This window comes from Felis catus, chromosome C1, assembly GCF_018350175.1.
Source record: "Felis catus isolate Fca126 chromosome C1, F.catus_Fca126_mat1.0, whole genome shotgun sequence".
Lineage (NCBI taxonomy): Eukaryota > Metazoa > Chordata > Mammalia > Carnivora > Felidae > Felis > Felis catus.
The window spans coordinates 135,187,236-135,203,264 of NC_058375.1; the positions used below are offsets into that span (position 1 = coordinate 135,187,236).

The 16,029-nt window shown below is 37.2% G+C and overlaps 1 protein-coding gene across 13 annotated transcripts in view; it reads right to left on the reverse strand.

Moving 5' to 3' along the window:
- The window catches only part of GTDC1 (glycosyltransferase like domain containing 1), a 422,851-nt gene that overhangs the window by 318,642 nt on the left and 88,180 nt on the right, over positions 1–16,029 (reverse strand). For all 13 annotated transcript variants that reach the window (XM_045033733.1, XM_045033732.1, XM_045033729.1 and 10 more), the window contains one exon: positions 4,527–4,585. The gene's annotated coding sequence lies outside the window, so the exon portion shown is untranslated. The remainder of the gene's footprint in view (positions 1–4,526; positions 4,586–16,029) is intronic.

Sequence of the window (16,029 nt, forward strand, 5' to 3'; positions counted from 1 at the left end):
ATTAACACACACGCGTTCTTGTAATACTCTCTAACAAAATTTAACACTGAAGTCTGTACCATACGTGTATGGGAAGATTACTAATATCTTTGACCACATAAATTCAGAAATCCACATCTGTTATTATAGGTTACCAATATTTGACAGCAAACAAAATATTCAAGCCACCTACCCTGGAGTAACGTTTAAAACCTGAAGTGATAGTCAAATGAAACAAAACACTACTCATAATTATAAACATGGTATCTAATAAAATAACATAAAATCCTGGTGAAAATAATGAATTTAGTATTTATCCAACTTTGCTGACATCCCTCAATAAAGCTCTTTTTCCAGGTTGCTACAAATATGATGAAGTTACTAAACAGTAATTCCTGCAAACCATATAATGTCAAACCATAAAGATACAGCTTTGATATATGTTCTGCATTAAACAAAACTGTAGAATTTATTACCTACAAAAAGGAAAAACTCAATAGTATTTACAAAAAAAAAAAACAAAAAACCCTGCTCAAACACTCAAACATTACGGGTCTTAAATATATTGTACTATGCCCCTGTGTATAGTTAGAATAAACAAATAAATACAACAATTCGTGTTGCAATTCCTAAGTCACTGAAAGATATGTTCCTACCACAGAAAAGACAAAGGGCTTAATTGCAAATCAAAATTATAGCACTGGAGAAAATGTATTTAAAGTGAATGCATAGTATTTAATATGCAATAAACATACAGGTGAACATAGAGAATAAGCTTTTGGTCTATACCACCACACCTGGGCACAGAGGACTCCAGACAGTCACGCACTTAACAGGACCAAGAAAAAAAAAGTTTCACTGGCTTTCCTTCTAAAAAATGTCAAACGTCTAAAACGTAAAATGTTGACCTAAAGATTTAATTGATATAACTTAACAGGCATCTCACCCAGATTCATTTTAGCTACTCTACAGAAAAGGGCACTTAAATACAAGTCAAAAAAAACAGCATTGGGGGGAATGGAGAATTGTAGCATTTATTAACATGTGCATTATACATATAAAGCAATGTGGGTACTTGTTTGTTTTGTGAAATTAATGAGCCAATATGTTGCTGAACCTGTCTTGAGATTGAGAGAAAATAACAGGTGAGTTTATTTAATGCATATTTCTCATATACCTGTTTTACAAATCCTTTCAATGATTTTAAAGCATTTTCTAAATTAAAAATAAATCTCTAGGGAAAAAAAAAAACAACGCTTAGATTGTACAAGTTTATCTTAATGTATGCATAATAGGTCTATTTCCCAGTATATGTGGTATATAAAAATGTTTCACATTAATGATTCTAACAGGAACCGTATTTACTTTCTTTTCGGTCACATTTGTTATACCATTAACAAAAATTCATGAATTTTTCCTCCCAAAGTAATTTTCTTATTGCCAAAAATCATTGACAAGTTTTTAAAATAAAAATCAGTCACAATAATATCAATCTCCTCTTTAGAAAACATATTCTGCCTACTTAACTATTCTTATCTTGATTACAAAACACTAATTTTTAAAATAGAGCACTTGAAAGTCAGTCATTTGTTTTTGCTTAATACAACAGAAAACACATTTGCATTTTGAGGAACATTCTACGAAATTTCATAGAACGCTTGCTCATAGTGAAAACCTAGTCTCCTGCTCAAATCATCACTTAAAAATCATAATGCTACCTGTTCACACTCCTTGTAATAATAGGTCCCTAGCTAAAATTTAGAAAGAACTGGGAAACCTAAAAGCACTCTGCTTAACCTTGCATTTTCATTTCAAAGGAAAAAATTTTTAATGCACATCTTTATATTTAATGGAAGTTAACTTGCTTACCTAAACTTATCAGACATTCTAAAAATGAGTATTCAATTCACAAATGCTAAAAGCTGACCCTGAGTTTTAGACAAAAATGGAAAACAATGGCAGACTTTTGGGTTTCAACAAGAGCTATCTTGGCATAAAAATCCATTTAAAACCACCAAGTTATCTTCAAGAGTTTCCATTCAAATAAGAAGCTGCGAAGGAAGACAGGATTCCAATCAATCAAAAATACCATGTCAACAGGACCAAAGTTAGCAATATTCAGAAGGGTTTTCTGAAAAGCGTGGCAAAAATGCCAACTGTGAAGGAAATCTCTAAGAGCTGGAAAAGGGAGATTTAACACAAGCTTCCCTAAGGAACAATGCCATTTAGTAAACAGGGAAGTTGTGAGGAGAACGGTGTTTCTATTTAAGAAAAAGTTGCTTTGTTGTTCTCCTATGGTGCTCTACATGAAGGAAGAGGAAAATGAAGGAAAAGAAATGGGAGAAGCAGGAGAGACTAAGCCTGCTTGCCTTCCTTCAGTGGCGCTGGGAGGGTAGACCCTCTGCCTTATGAAAACCACTGCCAGAACCAAGCTACACAAAACATTTTGGCTGCCAGCCTAGAACAGTGCCAGGCTGTTTTTTATTTTGTGCTAGACTCCCTCAATTGAGACAGTGTGGGATTGTCACTTTGATGCACATAGAGAACAAAGAATAATATAGTACGGGGCCGGGAGGGGGGAGGATTTTTTTTGCCCCTTAAAGTCAGGTTAGCATTTTGTTTTCTTTGACAGGTCTTGAAAAGACTCAAGAAACAAAAGTTACGCTGAAGAATCTACCAATTGCGTAAAGAAATTAACTTGGGTACAACGCTGTCGGCAGTTTAAAGGCACATGAGAGATTAACATTTTTTAAAGAATCAGACCTCAAGGGGTCCAGGTTACATGCTTACCTATTCAAGAAGCCAGAGATCAAGAAATATGTGACTCACAATCACATGATCTTATCTAAAATCTGATAGATGAACGAAGGCCATAAAGTCAGACAGAAAACTAACAGAAGTGTCGTAATTTTTAGGTCACTATTCAGAGGCAACTGTGTCAGCTGTTATTCTGACCTTGATTTCCTCAAAATAAAATAACCTGATTAAAAGATTGTAACAGTAGTATCTGAATATTTTTTGCGTTTACAAGAAAAGAGGTGATAAATGATCAAAAATGTTTAAAGGATTAAACCACAAATCATCTAGAAAGTTGCCACAGAGACAAACAGGAAAACCGTCTCTTCTATCCTATTCAATTCTGTACTAGGAGCAAAGCTAACACAAACGAGAAAGCCGAGCGTGTGCTCTCGCAAGCTTCAACTAAATACACTACCTGAATCTGGTGAGTAAAAACACCAATAAGCCATCAGCTAGAGGTATGACCCTTTTCTCTCTAATGTACAAGATAAGTAGAGGTAGAAGTCCATTTTCTACAAACCAAATGAAAAGAAAAAATGAACTGTGACAAGCCCAGATCCCATGCTGGCATATTTTACACTAAGCTCAGCATCATCTAGAAGCAGTATGCTTCTCCCTGCCAATCAGGACAGGAACAAAGTTGTGAAACTAATACAGCATTGATGAACAGCACCAAAGGTCCACTTGTCCCTTCCTCCTGTACATCTCCACTGAACCAGGTGTTACAAGAAGACCAACGACTGTTACAGAAACAGCAAGAACTAAAGCACTTGCCTCAGATGTGACACACAGAAGCATGAGGCATTACCACCGGAACCTATCTAATTTCCCACAAAATGATCCCCCGCCCAGTTTTGCTCATGGCCACAGATTCTGACAGCAAGTCACGATCAGTGTTGGGAAAAGGGATGGGAGTGGGAGAGTGTGGAAAAGAAACCGAATGAGAACAGTGGCCAAACTTCACAAACAATGCACAGCCCAGGCTTCTCTTATTATTCAAATTGGTGCTGTGCACCACACTTTGGGAGGACAAACCCTGTGGGAAAGGTTTCAGGTACCAAGATTTACCCTGGGTGGCATGGGCTGGTCTGCCACAGAATCGAAAAATGTATCATTTCACTCTTCAGTGTTCTCCTTACGTTCCCTTTCTCTCCTCTTGTGTGTACCGGTGATGCTATTACTGCCTGTTCACTGACAGTTGTAGGCAAGGCATTCATGTTTTGCCAAAGTGGCCCAGAGAAATGATGTCTGGCTGGCTTTAGTTCAATGAGGAATCTGACGCAAAACCAGGAAGGAAAAAGAATGAAAGTATGTAGAAGAAGCCAGGCGATAACATGTTTTTTCTGTTTATTAATGATGCAGATGAAATGGGGGAAAATCTAGAAAAAGCAGCCAAGCCGACTGAATTACAAAGAAAGATTAAAGGAGTTAAATGTGTATAACTTGGCTGACAACCAAGGAACAATATGAGAGCTGTCCACAACTCTCCAAAGTATATACATAAAAAGAAGAGCAGAGAATTTTTATCTGCTACAGAAGTGTGAGTATATGCAATAATAATGAGATAAAATTAAAATAAAGAAATCTGACTTCAAGCAGCAGAGGAAGTAATCTGGTAAAACTTCAGAAATATTTATCATCTCACTGACCCACACTGCAATAAAGAAAGAACAGATGATAGGAAATACCCACATACTGACAGAGGACTGACTCAGTGGACAAATTAAAATGAAGTCCCATTTGCTCACCTGATGATCCAGAAACAGTGATTTCCCTCTTTACATATATCCAATCTAATCAGAGGTACCTGTGAGATCAAAGGACGTAATTAAGATATTATCTTCAAAATAAGCCCAGCCTAAATTCTGAATCCTTATCTGGACAACAGTTTGCTTGGATGATCCAGTATTCTGATTCTTGAATATTCCAAGATGGAAGAAGAGTCTCCAAGGACAGAAATGTTTTGAGTCTTAACTAATAAGAGCTTTTCTTTTCAATCATTCCAAGTTTTCCCAAATCAGTTATAACTCAAAACTAAGAAGAAGAATTCAGATTAGAGGTCCTTAACCTTGGTACATGGATGAACTTTAGGAGTCTATACACTTCTAAATGATATATGTAAAATGTGTGGGTTTATGTAAATGGATACCTCTCTGGAGAGTAGGTCAATAGTTTGTCAGATTTGTAAAAAGCTCCATAATCCAAAAAGCTGTCAAGAACCTCTGCTGAGGATAGTCTAAGATCTCAGAGACAGGTTGGAATGCATATGGATAATCAGTCCAGGTCTGGGGTTTTCACTCCAGGGAAACAATGGAGGTACACAGACACTTCTGTATCTGGGTAAATACCGTAAGTACACTACTTTCTGGGAGAGCTTTATATCAGGTGTGAGCTGTTACTTAACTTACACAGCTCTGTATTCTCTGCAAGCCATGCACGGTGAAGAGAGTAAGATCTTACAATACACCCAAGGGTGGATATTGTGACTTTCCTATGCTGTATACATTAAAGTCAGAATCCTTAGGTCCATCAATACTGACAGGGTCAAAACTAACATAGTAATTCATCCAAAAAGGATCTGTATGGCAAATAAAAGGGAAGAGCTAGCAAAGCAATGAGAAATATGTCCCCCAAACAGTATACATAGCATAAAGTCACAGGATCACCAAAAGCATCTCTAAAAAGAATTATCTTAATTAAATAGTACTCACGAAGTCCAAATAACCTATTTCAGAAAGAAATCAGTATGGAAACCCTTCCAGCCACCAACTCTGAACAAGACAAAAACATTCACAGCCACAGAAAGAATCCTGAGCTGGAGTGTCACCAAAAAAGGAAAAAAAAAAAAAAAAAAAAAAAAAAAAGGACAAAAAAGGCAAGAGAAAGGCTCAGAAGATGTAAATCAAGTAGAAGGAGAACACAAAACAAAACTTTTGAGGTGGGCTATTACAAATAATGATCTTGTAATACATTTCCTCGAAAAATCATTTTCTTATTTAGACATTCACCCCTTGAGCATCTACTAGGCACTGCACTGGTTGCTGGGAATTCAGCAGTGAACAAGACAAAACTTGCCCTGCTAGAGCTTGATTTTGGGAAGAGAAGGAAGGATGCAAGGAGACATGTACATCAGCAATATCATTTCAGTTTGTGATACATGATATGAAAGAAATAAGATGATGTGACCAAGGCATTGGAGAATGGCCTACATCTATCCAGTATGTCACAGATGTCCACTCCAGTTCTCAAAGTTAGTCAGGGTCTTAGGAAATGGAGGCTGAGAAAGGACCACAGGGACAGCGAGTCAAACCTCTTCATTTCAGAGAGGAGGACAGGAGAGGGAAAGCTATTCTGGAAGACAGTATATCACAACCTCATTATCTTCAAACATCAAAATACACACACCTAGACTGACTTATAATTTTATGATACACTGTCTGCCTTTAGAGGAGAAGCCTGAGAACAAGTAACTGAACAGCATTTCTGAATCTTTTAAAAAATTGGCAGCTACTGTGCACTTGGTACCCTTAAGATCCAACACAAAACCACATTCTATCCAAATTCTTGGCAAGTTCCCTTCTATTTTTTTTCAATGGTTTTTCTCTTCTACAGATAAATTTGATCAATTTCTACTGTTAAAGGAAGATGGGCAATGGGGAATGTGGGGAGACATGGTAGCCAACCTCCAAGAGAGCCCCAAATCCTCACCTCATGAAATTCACGCCTTCATGTAGTTCCTTCTCATTGCATGAGGGTTGGTTTGAATGAAAAACAGAATGCCCTGGAAATGATGTTATGACTTCTGAGGCTAGGTCCTAAAAGATACTACAGCTAGCTCCTTGCTCTCTTGGATCACTCACTCTGGGTGAGGCAAGTTGCCACATCATGAGGACAAACAGCTCTGTGGAACAGTCTACATGGCCTCTTGCCAAAGAGCCAGAATCAACCAACAAAGGCTTACATGTGAGCCATCTTGTAGGTGGACCATCCACGATGCTCAAACCTTCAGACCACTGGTGCCCTGAGTGAATCTTGACTCTAATTCATGACAGATCAGAGCCAGAAGCACCCAGGGTGCACTCCATCTCTAGCTTGCTCTCTAGATTCCTCTACTATAGGACGTCCAAAGCTAAAAACTCCATTTCCCAGATTCATTTGCATCATGCCTTCTATGGGGACCCAGATCCAAACAATCAGAAAAATCCATGCAAGACTTAGAAAACAGAAGTGAGCAAGTCAAGGTGGTGACCACCTCCAAAGAGATCAAATCTTGTAGTGAAGGCATGTTGTTCTTCTGAGAAAATCAGCCAGATACTCTATTAAGTGACCCCTAATATCACAGGTTCCTAGTAGCAAGTGACGGTGGATCTTCTACTAAAATACTGTAACTGGATGCTTCCCTTGGCTTGTGCTGTTCCTAGCTTATTAACAGTCAAGGTTAGTTCCTTGGCACTTTGAGGAATTAGGCAGTGTGTAACATATCCCTTTTTGCTTAAACTAGCTGGCTGGCTGCAACTTAAACGAGCTATTGCCTACAACTAGGAATCCACTCTATCATATACAAATCCATACAAATTCCCATCTCAGAATGCTTTCTCTCCTATTTTGTAATTCACCTTCTTCTGTGCCATTACTAACCCCTCTGCCTATGCACCGAACCCTATTCATTCACACCTTTTCTAAAAACTGTGCTCCACCATTCTTCTCCTTTTCCTCCACTTCCAATCTTTTTCTCTCCACTGGCTCCCTCTCATTCATAAATAGCACACTTCTTTCAACACTACCAACTAGCCTGACAAGCACCATAAAAAAGGATATAGACTCATTGCCTTCACCAGAACTTCCATCAATGCTCAAACTACCACATAGCTTCCTGAGCTATCACTCTACTGAAACAGCCATTGCCAAGGTATGCTAATAATTGCCTACTTTCATTCCTCATTCTGCTAGACTTTGGCACTTGTCAGGCCTACCCACCATGCCTCCTTGAAATTCCCTTCCACTGGTTTCCAGGGTGCGACCACCTAGCAGCTCTTCTCTAGCCTATGAGTGTTCCCTATTTTAACTTGGCTCTTTTTCTAGGAATCCCCTGAGGCTTTATCCTCAGGGATATTATGGTTTCATTCTGTCCTTGACTTTGAGATTTCAATTACCATCTATATATTCACTGATCCCTCCCAAATCCAACCCCTCTCATAGCTTTCTTCACACTGCAAACCTACCATTTCTATCTGCCTATTAGATGCATCTAGCTTTATCAATTGTTGCAAAATATCATAAAACCCTCCCTAAACTAAAAGGACAAATTTGAAAGTAGTTTATACACTACAACTGTCCTAATACTGTAACCACTAGCCACATGTGCCTATTAGACACTTGAAATGTGGCTAGTCTGAATTGAAATGTGCTGTAAGTGGAATATACACAGTAGATTTCAAAGACTTGGGGCAAAAATAAGAATGTAAAATATCTCAATAATTTTATATTACTTACATGTTGAAATGATAGTAACTTAGATATATAGGGTTAAATACATTAACAAAATTAATTAAACTTATTTTTTTTTACTTGTTTAATGTGGCCACTAGAAAATTTTAAATTATTGCATTGTAATTCTATTGACTGCTGCTCTACATACACAAAAAGAACACCATGAAAAAAAATATACACACTAGGCTCAACCAACAAGGGAAGGAAAGAGAATTGATTTATATATATATATATATATATATATATATATATATATATATATACACACACACACACATATATATATGTATATGTGTACATATATGAATATATGTATATATTCAAGTTACCCTCACATTCAGAACTTACTATTTTATCCGGATAGCTTATAGATTCATTTTAACAGTTTAGAAAAGAAGGTTAGGGGTACGTGGGAGGCTCAGTCAGTTGAGCATCTGACTCTTGGTTTCTGCTAGGGTCACAATCTCAGGGTCGTGGGATTGAGCCCCGTGTTGGTCTCTGCACTGAGGCTAGAGCCTGCATGAGACTCTCCCTCTCCCTCACCCTCTCCCTCTCCCTCTCTCTCTCTCTCTCTCTCTCCCTCCCCCCCCACCCCCTCTCCCTCTGTCTCCCTCCCCTGCTTACTCTCTCTTTCTCTCTCTCTCTCTAAAATAAAATAAAATTTAAAAAAACATAAAGTAAATAAAAAAGAAGGCTACATTCTGGAATGAAGGTTTATATGGTTCCTTAAAATATATACAAATATATTCAAAATTATAAGCTTAAAAACGCTAAGTCACATCCTATAAAAACCAAATATAATCACAGCTATATCATAAAAATACAAATAGCTAATACTTGATATGCACTATGCAATTGTTATATAATTTAATCACTGCATCTCTAAAGTAGATAATATTGTTACACCCCACTGAACAGTGTAAGAAACATAAAGTAGAAAGAAGTTAAGTAACTTGCCCAAGGTCATGTTCTTAGGCCTCAAACCAGGCAATCTGGCTCCAGATCCCATGCTCTCAGTCAGTACCCTTTACAGACTCAATAGAAGTAAAATTTAAAGGAACAAAACAGTCTCAGATGGTTCCCGGCACTCTTAAACTTACACACTCAACTAAGATCAGAAAAAAAGAAGTCAAATTAAATAAAACCAAATATGAGTACAAATATAAAAGCTCACAGAAAAATGGAAATTCAGAAGTAAAACGAGGTGAGTGGAGGAGAGTACAAGAATGAAATAAGGAAAGAAGACACAAAAGAATCTGTTCTGAACCCAGCATGTGCAAATGAGAATTCGTAAAGAACAAGAAAGCATTACTGTGTGGACGTGATAACTGCAAGGGCTTCAGAAACACTGCATGCCCACTGAGGCTACCGAAGAAAGGCAGAATTTGACACATAAGCATGGAACCTCCCCAAGATTCACGTGGAATTCTGCTTCACAAAGTGCAAGGGGGTGGAGTGAGGGGCAGATCTGAAACTAATTTCGGTGTTATTAAAAGCTAATAGAAATAAGTCATACCAGAATAAGGCTATAAAACCTATACTGTTAAGTGCAGTTTGGCATTTAAAAAAAAAAAAACTTCCAAAATACAATGTTCATAAGGTAAATATATAAACCAATACATGAACAAAAATAAATATATTGATTATATATGTATACATCTCTAGAAAGACACACACACATACACATACACACTGATTACATGTGTATAAAGAATGTATTAAGGGACCAGGGCATAAGAGAGATTTCATAGCTTTTGTCACTTTTTGAATTTGCATAGAGTGAACATAATGACTATTCAAAAGTTTGTAAAATAATCTTAAAGTCCAGGATGCCGGGGTGGCTCAGCTTGGTTAACCAGCCGACTCTTGATTTCGGCTCAGATCATGATTTCACGGTTCAAGAGTTCAAGCACCAAGTCAGGCTCTGTGTTGACAGTGTGGAGCCTGCTTGGGATTCTCTCTCTCTCCCTCTCTCTGCCCCTCTGCTGCTCATGCACGTATGCATGTGCTATATATTCTCTCACTCTCTCTCTCTCTCTCTCTCTCTCTCTCTCTCTCTCTCACAAAATAAATGAATAAACTTTAAAATAATCTTAAAGTCCAAAAAAAAAAAACCAGCAAAAATAATGCTGAACAGGAAAAGGTATGGAAATCTACTTATTCATACATACAAACCTGCATAGAGGGGGTCCTTGATGGTAAAAAGGTTGAGGACTTCCAGCCTCAAAGAAAGCCTCAACATTCCATCTTCACACATCATCATCATCCCTGTTCTCCATCCCTCAGTGTCCACCACCAGAGACACAAAACAAACATGCACATACAGCAGACACTTTATTTGTTAGATGATACTGTTGGAATATTCTATCTCTGAGAGCCAGGGTGCATAAAAACATCCAAAAAGGCAGACAGAAGCACTTAAAAAAAAAAAAAAAAAAAGGTAAAGAGAATTATAGAAGCTATCAAGGTAGAAATATATCTCATAATTTTTTTTTTCTTTTTTTAATCCATTTGAAAATCAAAGATGCAAAAGTTCGGTGATAAACGCTTCCCCAAAGCTAGAAGTCTATTATTACATCATTTGCTTTACTCTTGCGAACCAGATTACCTATAGACTCCAACCTAAAATAGCAATCTTGAGTCCTTTCCTTTTGAATGTGAGGATGTTCTATGACATCTGTCATCTCACTGACCATAAGTGATGCTGCAGACAGGCCAGGAAAGTAACCCACCCCTTCCTCCTTGGCCAAGAGGTCAAGAGTCTTCTTTCCCAAAACTCTAAAGCTCGCAAGAGCCTTCCAAATGGATAAGTATACTTCTTTGGTCAGGGATATAGTAAGCCCTTTCCTTTAAACTTCTCACTAGTCAGAACTTTTCACAAAATCTAACCCCCCCACACACCAAAATGGCTTATTCGCATTAATTTTCTTTGTGTTGCCATCATTCATTGTCTTCATTTTTTATTTAGTGGTATTTTTAGCCAAATGAAATGAAATATAGTCCGTTTTTCTCAATCTGTTTCAGCTCTACTCTTTATCTTCTGGGACCCAATTCATGTGATCCTTTAACAACTATTTATTTCACACCAAACTAGATATCTCCCTAAAGCTTACCAATCTAGCCTCCAGGCATATTTCTTAAATAAAAGCAGTAGATCTTTGTAAACCTAAAATTTGCATACTAAAGGAACAAATCAACTATCAAAAGACCTAGTAGTATATAGCAGTTGCTCACCTCCAAGCAGAGTTTAAAATTCATTTCAATTTATTATTTTTTTTTAAAGAAACAGCTATTGACTTTTTCCGCTTTGCAAAATACTGTGTTTGATGGCCTAGTTAAATTAGAGGTGATAGTGTGAAGCAAGTGTTTTAAATTGGTAAATTCTAAACCTTTTAATAAAAGTACATCAATCAGAAGTTTTAATAAGACTCAGCAGGACAGAGAAGAATTAACAGTCTGTAGGTATCAAAAGGGGGTGATAGGCAATGATAACCTTAATCATTTGCATAGGGATTTATAATTTCATTGCTTAAAGGTTAATGAAATTATGTGGTATTTTGCCCACTCTTATCTAGTAAATGATTTCATGGCTTGGTTTGTATATATTTATTGACTGAATCATATAACAGAAGAAATGAGTCTTTTTACCAATGTTTCTACCGCATTTTTACATATGTACTCCTATCACTATCTGCCCTAACCAATATCTGGTGCCCTAACATAAAAACATAAGATGTCCAACAGCATCTCAGACAAAAGAACAAACTCATCATCAGAATTCTAAAAGTGCAATAAGTTGCTAAACTGATTGTTTTTTTAAAAAAAATTAGATACATTCCTGGGGCGCCTGGGTGGGTCAGTCAGTTAAGTTTGTGAGTTAGTTTGTGAGTTCGAGCCCCGCGTCTGGCTCTGTGCTGACAGCTCTGAGCCTGGAGTCTGCTTTGGATTCTGTGTCTCCCCCTCTCTCTGCCCCTCCCATGCTCATGCTGTCTCTCTCTGTCTCTCAATAATAAATAAACATTAAAAAAAAAACTTTTTTAATTAGATACATTCCTTTATCTACTTTATGCTTCAAGTGTTGCTAAATAGTTGCTTCTGCCAAATGTTAACATAAAATCCACCCTAGAGATTAATGAAGGTATTCAGAGCACATTATTTGAGGGTGAAACTGGATGGAAAAATGCAGACAGTACACACCAATAATTAGAATAGGTAAAATAATAAAAGATTCTAAGCAGGAGCAATTGTTTTAAAACATTACAGGGCAAAACACCACACTACTTGTGGCCTTGCATCACTGAGCACCCAGGAGGTGTTCAAGGCCAGCGCTTTGCTTACTACCTAGTTCTAATGGAAAATTGCAGATTCTAGCTTTAGGCAGGGTCGTGATTCTTACTCTGGCTGTACGTTAGAATCACCCGGAGGGCTTACAAAATAATAATAAAACAGAAATTAAGAAGCTGCTGTTTAGGCCCCACAACCACAGATTCTATTTTGTCAGTAATATTTAGAAGCTCCCTAAGTGATTTCGTAGGTCCAGCTAGGATGGAGAAATAGAACTGTACAGCAGTGGGTCTCAAAGCGTGGTCCCTGAACAAACAGCAGCAACTGGGAACTTGTTAGAAATGCAAATTCTCGGGGCACCTGGGTGGCTCAGTCGGTTAAGCGTCAGGCTTCGGCTCAGGTCATGATCTCATAGTTTGTGAGTTCGAACCCCGCATCGGTCTCTGTGCTGACAGCCTGGAGCCTGCTTTGGATTCTGTGTCTCCCTCTCTCTCTGCCCCTCCCCTGCTCACACTCTGTGTCTGTGTCTCAATAATAAATAAACGTTAAAAAATAAAAAAAAGAAAGAAAGGCAAATTCTCAGGTCCCACCCCAGACCTACTGAACAGGAAACTCTTGACTGGGGCTCAGCAATCCATATTTTGAGGAGACTTCAGGGGATTCTGATGTACACTAATGTTTGAAAACACTGCTTTACACTTGATCTTAGCCAAAAGGCAGAGGAGCGATTAAAAACATACTGCTGCAGAGTAAGAAAAACGTGGGTTTCAATCCTCTCTCCACAATTTACTGGCTATGTGACCCTTGCTCAGCTTTCTAAGCCTCACTTTCCTCACTTGCAAAGTAACAGAGTTAGCTAACATTCGTTAAACATGCATCATGTACCAGAGAATGTGCTTTAATAAGCACTTTACTTATATTCTACAATTCAACCTTTACAACAAGCTTACCAGGTAGATATTAATATCATTTAATCCCAAAGATTATGAAATTTATCCAAGATTACAAAGTGAGTAGGCAGAATCACATTTAAACTGAAGCTTTTTAAATCCAAAATCACTGCTCTTTCCCTATTTCACAAAATATGCTACACCGACCTCGCTTCCTTCTCTGCTTCCTTCCTTCATTTCTTCCTCTCTTCCCTCCTGTCTTAAGTCCCTCCTTCTTTTGTCCCTATCTGTCTCTATCAGGTCTTTCTCATTTTCTTTGGGAGGAAGCTTACTTTTCTATTGTAAAGCTAGAGATTAACTAGCATGTACAGTTTTACTGAGTGACTACAAAGTACCCAGCACTCTGCCATATGCCAGAAATAAAAGAATTAAGTTTTTGTAAATTTTAAATCACAGTAATGAAGTTACAAACTAGATGGAGACACGCATTGTGCAAAACGTGGGGACACTATGACTTAATTCTAAACTGGTGAGTCAAAAACAGAAGTAATTCAGGAGTTCATGAGACTGGAGCTCAGGCCAAGGCACGAGGTCGAAGGAAGTGTGGCTTATCCTGAAACAGGGTGAAAAATCTGTCCTACACAAGGGTTACAGAACAGTAGAAAACAAAGCTAAATAAGCTAAATGGATCCAGATTGTGAGTTAAGAGTAAGAAGAATTTAACTTCAGCATGGTAAAAATATAACTTTTTTTTCCCACAGAATATTTTTGATGCAAGGATAGTAAAAAGGTAAAGTTAAAATCAAATCATAGGCACTGGGGCGCCAGGGTGGCTCAGTCCGTTAACGTCGGGCCTTGTGCTGACAGCTCAGAGCCAGGAGCCTACTTCAGATTTTGTGTCTCCCTCTCTCTCTCTGCCCCTCTCCTGCACATGTTCTGTCTCTCTCTCAAAAAATAAATAAACATTAAAAATTTTTTTTAATTATAGGTACTTATTCTAGAGAAGAAAAAAGAAAAATTGACCTAGGATTACACTGAGAAAAAAATTAAAAAGGAGAAAAAAAATCATTTCTATTGCTAACAGTGTTATGATCCACTCTTTGCTATAGTATGTTCCATAGACTATTCGTATGCATTACATAGTATTTTCGATCGTTCACTAATCCAACCAACACCGACTGGTCACATTGAGTTAGACACTAAGGGATAAATAGATAAATACCAACCCAGGGCACATGGAGCATTTATGTAAGAAGCAGACTGCCAAAGGTCTTATGCAACATTTACATGAAGTTATCAGGAATCCTGAAGGCCACTATAGACAGAGCAATTCTTAACAATGACTTTTGTGAAATTACTGCGAGTCAACGAGGTATAAGCTAGCCAAAATGTCCCACATATAACATGTAAGAGTACTTTGTTTATGCTAGTTACACAATCATGAGGTCACAAGTGGGGCATCCCTAGTTCTGGCCACACTGAGGCTTACTTCTAGCTAAGAAAGTCACGCAAATACAAAAAATGTACATACAATTTAGAGGTTAAGCTTTTTGACAAGTATATCGTGCATGCCATTTTTTGCTGAAGAACTAATGAATAACTATGCTGAGAAACCCACTGGAAGATTCTATGTAGTAATGAAGTGAAATGTGACACACAACGGACTGAACCAATGCACTAGCACTCAGGTTTCCAATTCCGTCAATGGTGGTCCAGTGCCGTAGAACACCTTCTTTAGTTCACCCTAATCTGACAGTTCCGTGATGCCCATCTGTTTCTCAGAACCAATGTACGAAGCATGTACATCCATCATACGATGTTAAAAAGATAAGATGCTACAGTTATTTTTTTCTCAGAATCCATGGGAACAGAATCTGCTATAATATTAGAAATTACAGTATTTTTCAAACTAAACATATTTAAGAATTAGTAATGTATCTTTAGTAAAGCTGTATATTAATAACTTATGCTAATATAACCAAAGGATTGATTTCCAGACTTAAAAGCTACTTTAAAGGTCACCTGATAAAATGCTAGCTTTTTAAATTTTTATCTCTCTCTCTCTCTCTCTCTCTGTCTATATATATATATATATATATATATATATATATATATAAACATTTATATATATATAAACATTTATATATATATATATAAACATTTAAAAATAAAATAAAAGATATAATCAAATAAAATAAATAAATAATAAAACAATGGTATGAAAAGACCTCCAAGTGCTTTCAGTAATAAATTTCCTTGGCCCCAATATATCCAATTCATATACACTACTCTATTTTACTAAGATTCAATCACCTGTCATCTCATTTTTTAATAATATAAACTGCACATGACAATGTGGTAGGACTAAAATATTGAGACTTGAGAGTAGTTCAATTTCAATAAAAGTGGTTGGTATAAAATCATCTTTTAAAATATTCAGACCATGCCATCCAGACATCCACATGCACTTGGATTTATAAGCATTAAAGAACTTGTTTAGATTTACTGAAGCTATACCTGCTGTCAAGAAACAGAAAAGTTGTGAAGGTTGATCAAAAACAACTTTGCCTCAAGTATCATGTTAATG